Genomic DNA, 17,053 nt, shown 5'->3' with positions numbered 1-17,053 from the left:
CAAGTGGATTAAGGCGTCTTGTACATACCAGTTGCGTTGCTTCTGGGAGTATGGGTTCGAGTCACTTCTGGGGTGTGAGTTTTCAGTTGCATATGTCCTGGGGACCATTCTGGCTTGTTCGCATTTGTGTTCCTCACGTGTTGCCCCAAAGAATGAGGTGATTTGGTAAAATGCTATGCCCAAGATAACTATCCGAGTGCCGGCGGTGGGGTGGTTCAAATAGCCTCGGCTATCACCTCATTATGTCCGGTCGTGATGGTCAAGTGGATTAAGGCGTCTTGTACATACCAGTTGCGTTGCTTCTGGGAGTATGGGTTCGAGTCACTTCTGGGGTGTGAGTTTTCAGTTGCATATGTCCTGGGGACCATTCAGGCTTGTTCGCATTTGTGTTCCTCACGTGTTGCCCCAAAGAATGAGGTGATTTGGTAAAATGCTATGCCCAAGATAACTATCCGAGTGCCGGCGGTGGGGTGGTTCAAATAGCCTCGGCTATCACCTCATTATGTCCGGTCGTGATGGTCAAGTGGATTAAGGCGTCTTGTACATACCAGTTGCGTTGCTTCTGGGAGTATGGGTTCGAGTCACTTCTGGGGTGTGAGTTTTCAGTTGCATATGTCCTGGGGACCATTCAGGCTTGTTCGCATTTGTGTTCCTCACGTGTTGCCCCAAAGAATGAGGTGATTTGGTAAAATGCTATGCCCAAGATAACTATCCGAGTGCCGGCGGTGGGGTGGTTCAAATAGCCTCGGCTATCACCTCATTATGTCCGGTCGTGATGGTCAAGTGGATTAAGGCGTCTTGTACATACCAGTTGCGTTGCTTCTGGGAGTATGGGTTCGAGTCACTTCTGGGGTGTGAGTTTTCAGTTGCATATGTCCTGGGGACCATTCAGGCTTGTTCGCATTTGTGTTCCTCACGTGTTGCCCCAAAGAATGAGGTGATTTGGTAAAATGCTATGCCCAAGATAACTATCCGAGTGCCGGCGGTGGGGTGGTTCAAATAGCCTCGGCTATCACCTCATTATGTCCGGTCGTGATGGTCAAGTGGATTAAGGCGTCTTGTACATACCAGTTGCGTTGCTTCTGGGAGTATGGGTTCGAGTCACTTCTGGGGTGTGAGTTTTCAGTTGCATATGTCCTGGGGACCATTCAGGCTTGTTCGCATTTGTGTTCCTCACGTGTTGCCCCAAAGAATGAGGTGATTTGGTAAAATGCTATGCCCAAGATAACTATCCGAGTGCCGGCGGTGGGGTGGTTCAAATAGCCTCGGCTATCACCTCATTATGTCCGGTCGTGATGGTCAAGTGGATTAAGGCGTCTTGTACATACCAGTTGCGTTGCTTCTGGGAGTATGGGTTCGAGTCACTTCTGGGGTGTGAGTTTTCAGTTGCATATGTCCTGGGGACCATTCAGGCTTGTTCGCATTTGTGTTCCTCACGTGTTGCCCCAAAGAATGAGGTGATTTGGTAAAATGCTATGCCCAAGATAACTATCCGAGTGCCGGCGGTGGGGTGGTTCAAATAGCCTCGGCTATCACCTCATTATGTCCGGTCGTGATGGTCAAGTGGATTAAGGCGTCTTGTACATACCAGTTGCGTTGCTTCTGGGAGTATGGGTTCGAGTCACTTCTGGGGTGTGAGTTTTCAGTTGCATATGTCCTGGGGACCATTCAGGCTTGTTCGCATTTGTGTTCCTCACGTGTTGCCCCAAAGAATGAGGTGATTTGGTAAAATGCTATGCCCAAGATAACTATCCGAGTGCCGGCGGTGGGGTGGTTCAAATAGCCTCGGCTATCACCTCATTATGTCCGGTCGTGATGGTCAAGTGGATTAAGGCGTCTTGTACATACCAGTTGCGTTGCTTCTGGGAGTATGGGTTCGAGTCACTTCTGGGGTGTGAGTTTTCAGTTATATATATATATATATATATATATATATATATATATATATATATATATATATATATATATATATATATATATATATATATATATATATATATATATATATATATATATATATATATATATGTCGTACCTAGTAGCCAGAACGCACTTCTCAGCCTACTATGCAAGGCCCGATTTGCCTAATAAGCCAAGTTTTCATGAATTAATTGTTTTTCGACTACCTAACCTACCTAACCTAACCTAACCTAACTTTTTCGGCTACCTAACCAAACCTAACCTATAAAGATAGGTTAGGTTAGGTTAGGTAGGGTTGGTTAGGTTCGGTCATATATCTACGTTAATTTTAACTCCAATAAAAAAAAATTGACCTCATACATAATGAAATGGGTAGCTTTATCATTTCATAAGAAAAAAATTAGAAAAAATATATTAATTAAGGAAAACTTGGCTTATTAAGCAAATCGGGCCTTGAATAGTAGGCCAAAAAGTGAGTTCTGGCTACTAGGTACGACATATATATATATATATATATATATATATATATATATATATATATATTATTAAATATTAATATTATATAATATTATCATATTATTAAATATGACCGAAAAAGTAAGATTAATAATTCTAACACGAATTTTCTCTATCTTTCTTACATTTCTTTTCACTGTTGATGGTAATTCGAAGATCAATTCTCCAAAATTCATTTTTATTTTTATTTTTAGACTAGAAATAAAAATGAATTTTGGAGAATTGATCTTTGAATTACCATCAACAGTGAAAAGAAATGTAAGAAAGATAGAGAAAATTTGTGTTAGAATTATTAATCTTACTTTTTCGGTCATATTTAATAATATATGTATACAGGAAAGACTGCTACCAAAATAATACTAACTTAATATATATATATATATATATATATATATATATATATATATATATATATATATATATATATATATATATATATATATATATATATATATATATGTCGTACCTAGTAGCCAGAACGCACTTCTCAGCCTACTATGCAAGGCCAGATTTGCCTAATAAGCCAAGTTTTCGTGAATTAATATATTTTCTCTAATTTCTTTCTCATGAAATGATAAAGCTACCCATTTCATTATGTATGAGGTAAATTTTTTTTTATTGGAGTTAAAATTAACGTAGATATACGACCGAACCTAACCAACCCTACCTAACCTAACCTAACCTATCTTTATAGGTTAGGTTAGGTTAGGTAGCCGAAAAAGTTAGGTTAGGTTAGGTTAGGTAGGTTAGGTAGTCGAAAAACAATTAATTCATGAAAACTTGGCTTATTAGGCAAATCTGGCCTTGCATAGTAGGCTGAGAAGTGCATTCTGGCTACTAGGTACGACATATATATATATATATATATATATATATATATATAACTGAAAACTCACACCCCAGAAGTGACTCGAACCCATACTCCCAGGAGCAACGCAACTAGTATGTACAGGGACGCCTTAATCCGCTTGACCATCACGACCGGACATAAGGAAGTGATAGCCGAGGCTATTTGAACCACTTCCCCGCCGGCACTCGGATGGTAATCTTGGGCATAGCATTTTATCAAATCACCTCATTCTTTGGGGCACACGTGAGGAACACAAATGCAAACAAGCCTGAATGGTCCCCAGGACTATATACAACTGAAAACTCACACCCCAGAAGTGACTCGAACCCATACTCCCAGGAGCAACGCAACTAGTATGTACAGGGACGCCTTAATCCGCTTGACCATCACGACCGGACATAAGGAAGTGATAGCCGAGGCTATTTGAACCACTTCCCCGCCGGCACTCGGATGGTAATCTTGGGCATAGCATTTTATCAAATCACCTCATTCTTTGGGGCACACGTGAGGAACACAAATGCAAACAAGCCTGAATGGTCCCCAGGACTATATACAACTGAAAACTCACACCCCAGAAGTGACTCGAACCCATACTCCCAGGAGCAACGCAACTAGTATGTACAGGGACGCCTTAATCCGCTTGACCATCACGACCGGACATAAGGAAGTGATAGCCGAGGCTATTTGAACCACTTCCCCGCCGGCACTCGGATGGTAATCTTGGGCATAGCATTTTATCAAATCACCTCATTCTTTGGGGCACACGTGAGGAACACAAATGCAAACAAGCCTGAATGGTCCCCAGGACTATATACAACTGAAAACTCACACCCCAGAAGTGACTCGAACCCATACTCCCAGGAGCAACGCAACTAGTATGTACAGGGACGCCTTAATCCGCTTGACCATCACGACCGGACATAAGGAAGTGATAGCCGAGGCTATTTGAACCACTTCCCCGCCGGCACTCGGATGGTAATCTTGGGCATAGCATTTTATCAAATCACCTCATTCTTTGGGGCACACGTGAGGAACACAAATGCAAACAAGCCTGAATGGTCCCCAGGACTATATACAACTGAAAACTCACACCCCAGAAGTGACTCGAACCCATACTCCCAGGAGCAACGCAACTAGTATGTACAGGGACGCCTTAATCCGCTTGACCATCACGACCGGACATAAGGAAGTGATAGCCGAGGCTATTTGAACCACTTCCCCGCCGGCACTCGGATGGTAATCTTGGGCATAGCATTTTATCAAATCACCTCATTCTTTGGGGCACACGTGAGGAACACAAATGCAAACAAGCCTGAATGGTCCCCAGGACTATATACAACTGAAAACTCACACCCCAGAAGTGACTCGAACCCATACTCCCAGGAGCAACGCAACTAGTATGTACAGGGACGCCTTAATCCGCTTGACCATCACGACCGGACATAAGGAAGTGATAGCCGAGGCTATTTGAACCACTTCCCCGCCGGCACTCGGATGGTAATCTTGGGCATAGCATTTTATCAAATCACCTCATTCTTTGGGGCACACGTGAGGAACACAAATGCAAACAAGCCTGAATGGTCCCCAGGACTATATACAACTGAAAACTCACACCCCAGAAGTGACTCGAACCCATACTCCCAGGAGCAACGCAACTAGTATGTACAGGGACGCCTTAATCCGCTTGACCATCACGACCGGACATAAGGAAGTGATAGCCGAGGCTATTTGAACCACTTCCCCGCCGGCACTCGGATGGTAATCTTGGGCATAGCATTTTATCAAATCACCTCATTCTTTGGGGCACACGTGAGGAACACAAATGCAAACAAGCCTGAATGGTCCCCAGGACTATATACAACTGAAAACTCACACCCCAGAAGTGACTCGAACCCATACTCCCAGGAGCAACGCAACTAGTATGTACAGGGACGCCTTAATCCGCTTGACCATCACGACCGGACATAAGGAAGTGATAGCCGAGGCTATTTGAACCACTTCCCCGCCGGCACTCGGATGGTAATCTTGGGCATAGCATTTTATCAAATCACCTCATTCTTTGGGGCACACGTGAGGAACACAAATGCAAACAAGCCTGAATGGTCCCCAGGACTATATACAACTGAAAACTCACACCCCAGAAGTGACTCGAACCCATACTCCCAGGAGCAACGCAACTAGTATGTACAGGGACGCCTTAATCCGCTTGACCATCACGACCGGACATAAGGAAGTGATAGCCGAGGCTATTTGAACCACTTCCCCGCCGGCACTCGGATGGTAATCTTGGGCATAGCATTTTATCAAATCACCTCATTCTTTGGGGCACACGTGAGGAACACAAATGCAAACAAGCCTGAATGGTCCCCAGGACTATATACAACTGAAAACTCACACCCCAGAAGTGACTCGAACCCATACTCCCAGGAGCAACGCAACTAGTATGTACAGGGACGCCTTAATCCGCTTGACCATCACGACCGGACATAAGGAAGTGATAGCCGAGGCTATTTGAACCACTTCCCCGCCGGCACTCGGATGGTAATCTTGGGCATAGCATTTTATCAAATCACCTCATTCTTTGGGGCACACGTGAGGAACACAAATGCAAACAAGCCTGAATGGTCCCCAGGACTATATACAACTGAAAACTCAGTTGTATATATTCAGGCTTGTTTGCATTTGTGTTCCTCACGTGTGCCCCAAAGAATGAGGTGATTTGATAAAATGCTATGCCCAAGATTACCATCCGAGTGCCGGCAGGGAAGTGGTTCAAATAGCCTCGGCTATCACTTCCTTATGTCCGGTCGTGATGGTCAAGCGGATTAAGGCGTCCCTGTACATACTAGTTGCGTTGCTCCTGGGAGTATGGGTTCGAGTCACTTCTGGGGTGTGAGTTTTCAGTTGTATATAGTCCTGGGGACCATTCAGGCTTGTTTGCATTTGTGTTCCTCACGTGTGCCCCAAAGAATGAGGTGATTTGATAAAATGCTATGCCCAAGATTACCATCCGAGTGCCGGCGGGGAAGTGGTTCAAATAGCCTCGGCTATCACTTCCTTATGTCCGGTCGTGATGGTCAAGCGGATTAAGGCGTCCCTGTACATACTAGTTGCGTTGCTCCTGGGAGTATGGGTTCGAGTCACTTCTGGGGTGTGAGTTTTCAGTTGTATATAGTCCTGGGGACCATTCAGGCTTGTTTGCATTTGTGTTCCTCACGTGTGCCCCAAAGAATGAGGTGATTTGATAAAATGCTATGCCCAAGATTACCATCCGAGTGCCGGCGGGGAAGTGGTTCAAATAGCCTCGGCTATCACTTCCTTATGTCCGGTCGTGATGGTCAAGCGGATTAAGGCGTCCCTGTACATACTAGTTGCGTTGCTCCTGGGAGTATGGGTTCGAGTCACTTCTGGGGTGTGAGTTTTCAGTTGTATATAGTCCTGGGGACCATTCAGGCTTGTTTGCATTTGTGTTCCTCACGTGTGCCCCAAAGAATGAGGTGATTTGATAAAATGCTATGCCCAAGATTACCATCCGAGTGCCGGCGGGGAAGTGGTTCAAATAGCCTCGGCTATCACTTCCTTATGTCCGGTCGTGATGGTCAAGCGGATTAAGGCGTCCCTGTACATACTAGTTGCGTTGCTCCTGGGAGTATGGGTTCGAGTCACTTCTGGGGTGTGAGTTTTCAGTTGTATATAGTCCTGGGGACCATTCAGGCTTGTTTGCATATATATATATATATATATATATATATATATATATATATATATACATATATATATATATATATATATATATATATATATATATATATATATATATATATATATATATATATATATATATATATATATTAGTATATTTTGGTAGCAGTCTTTCCTGTAGACATATATTATTAAATATGACCGAAAAAGTAAGATTAATAATTCTAACACGAATTTTCTCAATCGTTCGTACATTACGCTTCACTGTTGGAGGTAAATAAAAAATCACTTCTCCAAAATTCATTTTTATTTCTAGTCTGACGCGACACGGGCGCGTTTCGTAAAACTTATTACATTTTCAAAGACTTCACAAATACACAACTGATTAGAACGTATCTCTGATTTTATATCTACATTTGAGTGAGGTGGTAAGGGTGATGTGGCATTAACACAAGACAGAACAGGAGGGGATATTAATAGGGTATTAAAAGTATCAACGCAAGACAGAACAGAAACAATGGGTATTGAATAGAAGTGTTTGTAGAAAGCCTAATGGTCCATATTTCTTGATGCTTCTATATTGGAGCGGAGTCTTGAGGTGGGTAGAATATAGTTGTGCATAGAATATAGTTGCACAACTATATTCTACCCACCTCAAGACTCCGCTCCAATATAGAAGCATCAAGAAATATGGACCAATAGGCTTTCTACAAACACTTCTATTCAATACCCATTGTTTCTGTTCTGTCTTGCGTTGATACTTTTAATACCCTATTAATATCCAATCCTGTTCTGTCTTGTGTTAATGCCACATCACCCTTACCACCTCACTCAAATGTAGATATAAAATCAGAGATACGTTCTAATCAGTTGTGTATTTGTGAAGTCTTTGAAAATGTAATAAGTTTTACGAAACGCGCCCGTGTCGCGTCAGACTAGAAATAAAAATGAATTTTGGAGAAGTGATTTTTGATTTACCTCCAACAGTGAAGCGTAATGTACGAAAGATTGAGAAAATTCGTGTTAGAATTATTAATCTTACTTTTTCGGTCATATTTAATAATATATATATATATATATATTATATATGTCGTACCTAGTAGCCAGAACTCACTTCTCAGCCTACTATGCAAGGCCTGATTTGCCTAATAAGCCTAGTTTTCATGAATTAATGTTTTTTCGACTACCTAACCTACCTAACCTAACCTAACCTAACGTTTTCGGCTACTTAACCTAACCTAACCTATAAAGATAGGTTAGGTTAGGTTAGGTAGGGTTGGTTAGGTTCGGTCATATATCTACGTTAATTTTAACTCCAATAAAAAAAAACCAGCGTTGAATGTAATGAAACGCCATTTTCTGGGCGAGTCCCGGAGGCTCCCCGGAGCTATCCCAGGCTGATATGCTAATGTCAGACTTTGGCATCAGTCATGTGTATGGAGTTCTTAGGCCTACCGGGGACCACGGCCAGAACCAGGCCCCCTCAGAGAGGCAAGGGGAGCAATGGCCTATAGAAGCCCCCGTGTTAGTGGAAGCATTCTATGTCTGCCATCGACCGGAACAGGCACCCAGAAAGGTAAGCGCCCCAAAACAAACCCCTATTCTGGTTAAAATTGCTACCTAAAACCGAACTAGTGGATAGAACTCCCCAACCGAAAACAAGCAAACTAGTGTGACGTCACACACTGCCGCGCCGCTGTCTGCGCAGCTCCCCCCTCCCCGGGAGGGGGAAGGGGGAGCCCCAGACCCCCCGCGCCGGCTACCCACACCTCAGTTCTTGAGGCTGGATGTCAAAAACACGAAAAACCGCCGACTGGAGGGAGGGAGGGATGCCGGGGAGCCTCCGGGACTCACCCAGAAAATGGCGTTTCATTACATTCAACGCTGGTTTTCTGGGGGGAGCCCCGTCGGCTCCCCGGAGCTAACTACCCACAGACAGAAAAAGAGGGACTTACCCGGGAGGCGGTCGTCGCTCACCCCTCAACTCGAAGCCGAGACAACTGGCTGCAACCGCCGATCACAAAACATGATGCACCCCCGGCCAGACCAACCAAGCATCAACCACCCATGGACCCCTCCGGAACGCAGCAGTCTCATTCTTCGCCAGAAAAGAAGGAGACGGCTGCAAACGAACAAAACTATCACCACGACCAAAAGAGCAGAAACCCCTGCGCCGGAGGAGAGCATGAAGCTCCCCTACCCGACCCCCAGAGGCCAAAGCCAACAAGAAAAGTGCCTTGGAAAAACAATCCTGGACCGAAGGGGCCACAACGAAACGAGGAGATGAAAGGAAAGCGAGCACTCTGTCCAAAGACCAGGACGGCTCAGGCGACGCATGAGCAGGCCGGAGGTGAAACAATGCACGAGACAGCTTGCGAAACGGCGCAGACGTAACATCGATACCGAAAGCAAGCTGAAGCGGCTCCGCCAGCGCCGCACGATACGAAGCGACAGTGTTAGGCATAAGATGACGGTCCTGAAACAACCACGAGAGGAAGGACAAGACCACCCGAACAGACAAGGAGCTAACACGACGAAGACGCAAAAAGAAACGGAAGGACCGCCAGGAAAACTGCATACTGCCGCCGAGAAGAAGCCCTCAGGTGGGACACCAACAAGGAGGCCACCTGATCACCATAGAGATGATGATAGACTCGAGTCAAAAAAACCATACGCGAAGACTCGAGGAGAAGATCGAACCAGCTACGTGACGTACCGGCCCGATCTGCTGAAAGAGGCGGAGCCGCGGGAAAAACCCTCGGGTTCGGACACCGAGCAACCAGCGCCTGAAACCAAGGCTGGGCCGGCCACCAAGGGGCCAGAAGGACAACTCTCCCCCGGTAAGTCTCTAAGCGAGTCAGGACCTGGAGCAACAGCCGAACCGGGGGAAAGAGATACAGGAACCCCCACCTCGTCCAGTCGAGCCGAAAGGCATCGACCCCGACGGCCTCGCAATCGGGGAAGGGCGCCGCATAAACGGGAAGACGCCGCGACCACGCCGACGCGAAGAGGTCCACCTCGGGGCGCCCGAACGTCTGGCAAAGCCAAAGGAAGGACTCGTCGTCGACCGTCCACTCCGTGGAGAGAGGAACGAAGCGAGACAGGGCGTCGGCCAAGACGTTGGACACGCCCCGTACGTGAACCGCCAGGAGAGCCAAACCCCGAGAACTCAGCAGACGAGTCACCCGAAGCGACCAACCCCAAAGAGACAAGGACCGCATCGAACCCCCGCGGTTCAGGCAATGAACCACCGGAGAGCAGTCCGAATGGAGCCGAATCGTCGATCCGCGGGCCACCCGAATCCTCCCCAGAGCAAACCACACTGCCGCGAACTCCCGCACCGTACTGACTGTGAGCTCGACGGAAGGACGGATCCCAACGCCCCTGGCCGGCCTGGTGAGCACTGGTCACAAAACCCCAGCCGAGACGACGCATCCGTGTACACATCGAGCGAGGGCTCGGGTAGGCGCCAAGGCACTGAACCCCGAAAAACCCGAAGAGGAAACCGGTGACGCAGCAACCGACGCAAGTCCCCCGGGGGTCGAACTCTGCGATCGCGAGAGAGGCGGAAGGGGGAACCCCGAAGGAACCAGAACAGCCGTCGAAGCCAAACCCGACCCGGCGGGTAGACCACCATCGCGAAGTTCAGGCTCCCGCACAGCCCCTCGAGCAACCGCCGGGTGACCCGAGGGCCCTCCAGAAACAGACGAAGGCGGGACCGCAGCCGCAGGAGAGACTCCGGAGGGAGAGACAAGGAGGCGGTTCGAGAGTCCCACACGAGACCCAGCCATGTCCGAACCTGTGAGGGAACCAGATGGGACTTCCTCCAGTTCACCAAGAACCCGAACCCGGCGAGCTGGGAAAGAACCAAATCCCTGGCTAGCAAGCAAGCTGACTGGCTGGGAGCCCAAACCAGCCAGTCGTCGAGGTAGGCCAACACTCGAACACCTAGGAGACGCAAACGAGCCACCACAACCCGTGTAAGGCGTGTGAACACGCGAGGTGCCAGGTTCAACCCGAACGGGAGACAACGAAAGCGGTAACTCAGACGCCCCACTACAAAACCGAGCCAGTCCCTGAACCGCGGATGAATCGGGACATGCCAATAAGCGTCCCGGAGGTCCAGGGACACCATCCAAGCTCCCGGCTCCAAGAGGAGCCGAACCTGAGACAGCGTAGTCATCCGAAAGGAGGGGCAATGAACCCAGGGGTTCAGACGGGACAAGTCCAGAATGAACCGCAGGTCCGCGCAGTCCCGTTTCGGAACCGGAAACAGACGGGAAACCCATCTGAGGGACGACGTCGTTTCGACGACGCCCAAGCGTACCCACTCCAAGACGACTCGACAGAGCGCAGGGGAAGAAGCCTGCCCTGCCAGCCCCGACCCCCCAAAGAGGGGAGGGGCCACCCAACGCCACCGCAGGCCGCGAGACACGACCCGAAAGGCCCACGAATCGTGGGACCAGGCGCGGGCGAACAGCGCAAGCCGCCCCCCCATCGCCCCGTCAAAGGGGCAAACCGCGAAAGGGCCGGCGACCCCTACGAGACCCAGAACCCCGCACAGCGCGAACACCGCGCCGACCAGACGAGAGAGGGTCCGCAGGAGGAGCCAACCCCAAACCTGACACCAGAGGCCTACCACGACGAGAGGAACCCCGAGCCCTGGCACGACCTTTCCGGGAAGACCCACCCCGGGACCCCCGGAAAACCAACAAGTCCGACATCGGACGACAAGCCGCCGACGCAGCCTGAATAAACTGCGCCACGGCCGACTCCCCAAACAGGAGAGGACAAAAAGGTGAAGAACGCCTAAGAGCCAGAGCCCAAGCAGATCCCATGGAGGAACCCAGCACCGCCTGCCGACACGCGAGACGGGAAGCATAGAACAGGGAAACCGCATCCCGCAAAATCGGCGTGAACAGCTTCAACAAGGCAGCCGACGAACGCGCAGCCGAGGACAAGGTGCCGGACCCCGGGACGGACCCAAGCGTCCCCACATCCTCCACGAGCCAATCCGAAGACAGCTCCAGGAGGGAAAAGAACCGCAAGGCCGAACACAAAAGGCCCCGAGCGCGCAAGTCCCCCGCCACGAGCGCCGCCGAAAGGGAGGGAACCTGCACATGGAGCTGAATAACGCCCACATCGCGGGGAAGGGCAGGGGCAAACAAGCACTCATTCAGGTACTCAAGTTCACCCCCCAGGAAAACCTGAAGCACCGTGGAAGCTTCCCGCCACTCCAGCGTGCGGGAACGACAGAAGGAATGCCAGGAATCCAGACCAAACAAGGGGCAGTCTGCTAGCCAGGACGACTCCGGAACCTCGTAACGGAGCCAGAAAGGGAACGAAGTCCCAACCTTGACGTGGACGGATCCATTTCCGAGGCATAATCCGGGTCACGCAGGAGGTAAGCTGCAAAGGCCGCTCGCACCACACCAGGTTGGATGCGATAAGCCGAAAACCTCCGGAAGGACGGAACCGACGTACCCAGGGGAACACAGAACCATACCCGGGGAGGGGCCTACACCAAATCCAACTCGTACGCAGAGGGGGGGAAAGAAAACCCCACTCCTTGTAACAATAAGCCCCGCTCAGTGGGAAGAAAAACCCCGGCGGGGTCCAGCGGGGCCCAAGGCCCCCAAGTCAGCCCCTCCCCAGCCTCGAGGTCCGTCACCACAGGACCCGAGGCCGAGTCCTCTCCCCAAGCCCCGACCCCACAAGACAAGGACGGAGCAGCCGGAAAAGCTGGAGGAAGAGGGGCCCACTGGTCAGACCCTGAAGCTTCGGCCGGGAGACAAGACTCGAATGCCTCTGCCGCCCCCCCCGGAAGGGGCAACCCCCGAAGCTGCCCGAGTCTCGAGATCAAGTAACCCCTGCTCCGACCCCGAAACCCTCAGACGCTTCGGGGCCGGAAGCAGGGGCGGGGGACCAGAACGAACAGAAGGGGAAGGACGAGGAGGTGCGGACTGAACCAGGATCGAAGCGACCCCCACCCCCAAGTCCGGGTCTCGAAAAGCAAAGCGGGGCAGCCCCGGGGCATCCGGGGAAGCAACCAACCGAGCGCGTTGCAACAGACGAAACCTAGACTGCAACGCACGTGCCGCCTGTACCCGAATAGAATCAGAGGATTGGGTAAATTGAGTCACAAGCAAGCAGCAACACTCACAGGACTCAGGGTCGAAAGTATCACCGACCCAACAGGCAGCGTGGCAGAGGCAAAAACAATGAGGGTCACCCTGAGACAAGGGGACCGAGCAACCCTCAAACTCGCACACAGCGAGTGGGGACTCCGGGGTCACATCCATCGGACCCACGCGCCCCCTAGGGGATTCCCAGGGTCCTGAGCGTTTACTTTAAGAGGACTCGCGCTCAGGTAGTCCCAGGCAGGGTGCTGCAAACCGGCGCCCAAAACTACCAAGCAAACTTCTAAAGCTGAACCCCAGGGACGTGTACACTCACAGGGACCTAGCAGGGGGCGCCACCGATGAGAACAGTGGAAGGGCAAAAACAAACTGAATAAAATGACAGAACCCCCCACCAAGCAAAAACAAAAAGAAAAACAAAACCCCGCAAGAGGACAGCGAACCCCAAGGAACAGAGCCGGCCGCGATGTCGGGAAATACAAGCTGAGCAGCACCCTGCGCCCCTACCAGTGCAAACTGCCTCTTACCTGCCGGTAACAAGGGAGAACAGAACACCCAATTAAGAGCCCAACAGGCGGCCGAAAAACCGAAAGGTAAAACGGACCAGCAGAGGCAGACCCCGAGGAGCCTGTGGAAGGTGGCCCCAAGCCCCAAGGGCAGTACTTACAGGGCACCTAGGGAAGGCAGCCCTAGGCGCATGCAGCCCGAGTACTGAAGATAACTCCTGGCTCTCGCACCCACAAAACTAACACCACACGCAAAGCACAGTGCAGTAGCGACACCGGAGCCAGAGCACACGACCATCGCCTATAGCATCAGCCTCAAGAACTGCGGTGTGGGTAGCCGGCGCGGGGGGTCTGGGGCTCCCCCTTCCCCCTCCCGGGAAGGGGGGAGCTGCGCAGACAGCGGCGCGGCAGTGTGTGACGTCACACTAGTTTGCTTGTTTTCGGTTGGGGAGTTCTATCCACTAGTTCGGTTTTAGGTAGCAATTTTAACCAGAATAGGGGTTTGTTTTGGGGCGCTTACCTTTCTGGGTGCCTGTTCCGGTCGATGGCAGACATAGAATGCTTCCACTAACACGGGGGCTTCTATAGGCCATTGCTCCCCTTGCCTCTCTGAGGGGGCCCGGTTCTGGCCGTGGTCCCCGGTAGGCCTAAGAACTCCATACACATGACTGATGCCAAAGTCTGACATTAGCATATCAGCCTGGGATAGCTCCGGGGAGCCGACGGGGCTCCCCCCAGAAATTGACCTCATACATAATGAAATGGGTAGCTTTATCATTTCATAAGAAAAAAATTAGAGAAATTATATTAATTCAGTAAAACTTGGCTTATTAGGCAAATCAGGCCTTGCATAGTAGGCTAAGAAGTGAATTCTGGCTACTAGGTACGACATATATATATATATATATATATATATATATATATATATATGTCGTACATATATATATAAATATATGTTACACATAGATTAATCTCATAGAATACCCCCCCCCCCAAAATGTGTCATGGGAGGCTGGCTCTAGAATTATCTAATTTACAGTCATTGCTTAATAAAATTTATTCACACAATCATAGATCTATAAGCCACTGGTTTTCTCATTTCATTACTCATTCTGGTCCTTCGAGCTATCTTAGAATTAATCATTATTTTGCATTCCTAAAATTATACATTTTATCAGTATTATACTGAAGGCAGATTTCCCCACAGGTTTAGACACTACATTATTTGAGGGTGACAACCCTGTCTGCTATTTCTCAATCTTTGGCTTTACTGGAGAACAGTTCAGGGGAGTAGGTGAGTTAGCTGGTCTGGAAAACATGAGATTTAGGAACATGATAATTACTCTTAGAATTATAAGTATTTGATTATGCTCAAAAAGGCACCTTAGTGAGCAATTCATATTCACCTACTAGCTTGGCTAGTTTCATAATGTCAGTGTTTTGTTTATGATCAGCTATAAACAAGGCTAATTTCTCTGGTAGACAACCTAAAATCTCCTCTGTCACTATGAGGTTTCTCAAAGTCTCAAACTCTGTAATGGAAAGTGCTTTTACCCATCTATCAAAATGATTAATTTTAACTCTTGTATAATCAGAAATGGTCTGATCATGTGCTCTCTTTATACCTCAAAATTTCTGTCTATGGACCTCTGGGGTCTGCTGGTATGCATTTAAGATGTTCTGTTGGACATATTAAAAATCAAAAGAATTAGCATCAGGAAGAGATGCAAAAATTTCCTGGGCTTTCCCCTTAAATTGTCCTTGCATGATGGCAACCCATTGATCCACAGACCAATTCATACTGACTGCTAACTTCTGGAAATATAAAAAGAATATTTCTGGATCCTCCTCATTGAATTTAGGCAAATCTACATTTTTCCTAGACTTTGAAGAGCTATCAGTACTATACGTATGATTACTAGTGTTACCATGCCCTGCTGCAATTCTCAGCTCCTCTAAGCTGTTATTGTTTTCTGCTATACTCTGTTGAATTTCTAACTGCTTAGTTCTCTGCTCTTCTAGTTACAACTGAGCGTCCAACCTCTGTTTCTCTGCTTCTAATCTAGCCATGACTCTAGCTTAGATTCCATCTCTAACTTTAGAATTGCCACCTGGTCACTTGACTCTTCTTCTAACTCCTCTAACCACTCCTCGTAAAGTTTCTCCTCCTAAACCAAGTGTGTGACAATGACTCTTACTAGCTGAGCCTTTAACATTTTCCTGGAAACTGTCCGCTTTAACACTTTCGCGCTCTCCGCAAAGGTCACTCAGCCAACCGAATGTGCGCGCTGCGTTTTTATCGCTTAAGCGTAAAAACAAAAATGTGTATACTCTTTTTACTCTTCTGACCTTAGTTCTCATGCTACGTATTTCATTTTGGTACCAACGTGTTCGCAATAAAATTCTCTAGAACATCAGTAAAAAAAGTCACGAAACGTATAGGGATACCAGCACCAAATAAATAACTACGAAGATGACTCGCCGTGAGCGCCCATCAGCAACAAAATGTTTTTACTCTTGGGATTGTAATCACCTCCACACTTGTTCTACAGCGTTAATTTTGGTATCAATGGACTCGCAATGAAATTCCCAACACGGTGATATGAATATAAGCGTAGAATAATGATGCGGCCCGCCCGCAAGAGTGTGGGAAGTGGTAAAATTGTTACCCGGTATCAGTGACGGGACGACGCACGGCGCTTTGAAAGTTTATACTTATTTCACCCTCATGACATTAATTTTCTATGTACGTCATTCATTTTTGTGTCAATGTGTTCGCAATAGAATGTTCTATGTGCTCATAGGTAAAAAATATCAACAAAGCGTAAGTTAGAATAGCGCCAAATATAAAACAACGCTGGAACATATCAGTGAGCGTCAAACACACACGAAATGTTTTTACTTTTGTTATGTTTGTCAAGTTTATACTTGTTGCACACAGTTATTTTTGGTTGTATATTGATCGGAATAAAATTCCCTAAACAGACATATGCATATAATACATGATATGGGGGAAGCATTACCAGTATAAACGGCTAAAGTCACCCACCTGCAACCCGTTTGGGACAAAATACCATTTGATCGAAGTTATCCACACCTTTCATGAACTTATTGTACCATGCAGCCTAGTGGTGAGAAAGAGAGCCTCATAGCGTGCAGTTTGAAACAAACCCAAAGTAAATCGGATAAAAATTGAATTTTATACAAATATTTTAAAAGAGGACTCAACTTTATGTCCACTATGCGTTTGCGTTAGACGAAACGGGACGCGCCGATGCGTCCGGATAGCGCGAAAGTGTTATTAATTGTTCAGCCATGTACAATAACTCAGACTTCTTCAAGTCTTTAATTTCACCAAAGTTTGGATGCTCCACTAACACAGCAACTTGTTCCTCCATTGTCAGCTTAATTAACACAAC

The 17,053-nt window shown here is 48.0% G+C and overlaps 1 protein-coding gene across 5 annotated transcripts in view; it reads right to left on the bottom strand.

Moving 5' to 3' along the window:
* LOC123767961 (uncharacterized) overlaps window positions 1-17,053 on the bottom strand; it is a 301,614-nt gene that overhangs the window by 120,916 nt on the left and 163,645 nt on the right. The gene's annotated exons all lie outside the window — the stretch shown is intronic.

The sequence above is a fragment of the Procambarus clarkii genome, chromosome 58 (genome assembly GCF_040958095.1).
Source record: "Procambarus clarkii isolate CNS0578487 chromosome 58, FALCON_Pclarkii_2.0, whole genome shotgun sequence".
Classification (NCBI taxonomy): domain Eukaryota; kingdom Metazoa; phylum Arthropoda; class Malacostraca; order Decapoda; family Cambaridae; genus Procambarus; species Procambarus clarkii.
The sequence above is the reverse complement of the archived record's forward strand: the minus strand, read 5'-3'. Positions and strand labels throughout refer to the sequence as shown.